The sequence below is a fragment of the Entamoeba invadens genome, assembly GCF_000330505.1.
Source record: "Entamoeba invadens IP1 unplaced genomic scaffold scaff_1105074724897, whole genome shotgun sequence".
NCBI lineage: Eukaryota > Evosea > Mastigamoebida > Endamoebidae > Entamoeba > Entamoeba invadens.
Window position 1 is genome coordinate 29,457 of NW_004443703.1, and position 3,182 is coordinate 32,638.

Here is a 3,182-nt window from a genome sequence, read left to right on the forward strand (position 1 = left end):
TCAATATAAATTCTTATGAACAAAATAATTGTTTAATGATACAAACAATCAAAAATAATCAATTTTTTCTAAAATTTGTAATAACACACAAAATCAAACTGTAACAACACCAATACAGTTTAAATAACAAAAAAGGTGTAGTAAACATGACACTTGATTCTAAACAGGAAAATCAATAGTATGTTTTAATTTTAATTGTTTGAATAACATATAAGTGTAAACTCTTGAATAAAAAATGATTAAAACAAAAAATATAAACTCACAAAAAAATTATAAACCACGTTATTGTTTCTACATTATAACTAATACTTGTGTAATACATGTGCCCTAAACAACAAATATAACGATATTTAAATTAAATAATTATTTAAAACCATTGTATTGTAACAAGTTTGTGTTGTGTAAAAATAACAACTTAAAACGTGGTCAATTTAATTAATCTTTAATATATAATAATACTACATTTTTCAAAATAAACCGAATTTGAGTAATTCAAAATATCTTTTATGTGTACTTTATATTTTGATAAATATTTTTTATATACGAGCAAAACAAGTTTTTTGGTGTTTTTAAAAAGACAAAAAATAATTTAATTTTTAGGAATAAATGTGTTCTATTTCCGCTATCCACCGATTTTTTGCCATCCAGTCATACGTCTTAACACTTTTAAATAATTATATTTTCTTTTTATTATTTTTTCATTTAAATATAAAAATATCATTTTATTCATAATTTAATTATAACCATTCCTCATGAAAAAATGCTTTTCAAACAAAAAAGATTGAAAATGTTTTTTATACAGCAAAAAAACGTATTTGGTGATACTATATTTAAAATTTAGCAAATTAACGAGTCTATGGAGTCGCAACCCAAAAAATTGCCGAGTTTGGAGTTTTTTAATTGGTTTTTATCCCAAAAATGTGTTAAAAAATAATGAAAAAGTTTGTCCCGGTTTTATACGTAAAATAATTGCTTTTAAATAATGCTAAAAATAAATTCAAAATGTTAGATTTTGTTTTGTTTTTTTGTATAAATACAACAAAAAACACTACCTAAATAATATTAAAGTTATAATTAATATTAAAAATAAGACAAATGTTATTTTTTAACCATAAAAAGTAAAAAACATTGCCATCAGGGCTGCAAACCGGATTCAACTGGTGGCTAGCCCGTCTTAATTTTTAAATATTTTTAGCCAGAATTTGTGTTTGGAACTATTATTTTTAATTTTTTGAATAATTTAATTAGGAGTTGTCAGCCAGTAGTGATAAAAAAATGGCTAGCCGCAAAATCGTCCAAACTATACACATTCTAAAATGATGGTAAAAAAGAAAACCATTTAAATAATGAGGAATAGAAAGTATAGTTTCTTGTAGTTTTGAAAAGCCATAACAAATCTCCATGTTTTTTAATAGTTTTAAAACATAGTAAATTAAATTAATGGTAATAATTTGTCGTTTGTGTCAAACAAAAAATACTTAAGTAAATTATAGTAATAAATAATTATTTATTCAGAAAAGAAACACACAAAAAACAAAAAGACAAAAAACAATATGTTATACCATTTTATATTTATGTTTTTAAAATTGTTAATTTCTGTACAATTGTAATGTATCACAACCATCTTTATTTTGAATAATTATTATAACATAAATATGAACATTTAATTGTTTGATATGTTGTGTTTTCATCAACAGACATTACTTGTTTGTTTATGAAATAATATATAGGATTTTTGAAGTATTTTAATTAGATATTCTACAAAACGATGTACTAGTGATAAAAGCAAGTAGATTGTTATTTGACATGTACACAAAATACATATTTGAATAATTTACCTGAATCTAACACTTTTAAAATTTAAAATAAAAAAGAAAATGTATATAATATTCAATATGGACAATTTGTTTTAAATAAAAAATGATAATATAATAGTGTAACATTAAAAACACAAATTTCAACGACCATTTAAATGTGTTTGGAAAGGGATTAAACACATAACTAATCAAAAATATTATTCATTTTTGAAATGAAATAAATTGTTTTTGTAAATCAAAACAAATTGTTAAATTTTGTGCAACTCGATCCAAAGTTGTTAACGACCTGAATTGAATTTTGAATATAAAACTATTATCATGTTTTCATTATCAAATGTGCTGTTTAGAACACAACGAAATTAACATAAAAATAAATATATTTATATATTGTATCGTCCAACCTCGTACTGTTAATTTTTATTTTTTTGATTTTCATATATAAAACAACAAACTGTCAATTAAATTAATATGTGCCAAAATTTTAAATCACATTATTTTATATTTTGGTTATAATCACGATAATATTTAAATTGAGAAATATATCAAAACTCTTTTTGTGTTTTATTTGATACACTGATTAATGTTTAATGAATACAATGAAACAGTGATTACTTTAAGGTTTAAACAATTTAAATATATTATGTTCTGGAACAGAATGTAATGACAACATTTTTATTTTACTTAATTCCAATAACATTTTCCTATTATTTATTTATGCAATTCAACAAACATATTTTCTCAAAAACTTATTTGTTTTATTTTTCTTTAGTTTTTGGTTTAAATATTTATATTTTTATTATTTGTTTTTTCTGGTTATTATTTGTTTTTCAAAACACTTTTAATCTTATTATTTGACGGACGGAATAAAGTGCAGTTTTGAGCAAATTATTCAAAAACGTTCCCAAAACAGCATATTTTTTGATTTTTATGATTATTTTCCTTTAAATTGGGCAAAAAAATTCTTTTGTGAATAGGATTATTTATTTTATCCAAAAAAATAAAATGCCATTATTTCTTTTTCAAAAAACGATTATTTAATTGAGGTTTGCAGCCCTGATTGCCATATCAACAATTGAAAAAATTAACAATAAACTATATTTTTTTACTATATATAAATAAATTATTCATTAATTTTATTCGTGACCACAATTGATTAATTGGGAAATAAATGACTGAAAAATGATCAAATTTGATATTTTTATACCACAAAAGATTATGAATTATATCAATAAAATAAAACTCATTTTATTTTTCAAAAAACAAAAGATTACAATGATTTTTTTAGTATAATATATTTACAATAATTATATAGTTTAAAAAAACAATAATAATATAAATATAAATAAACTCAAAAAAAACTTCAAA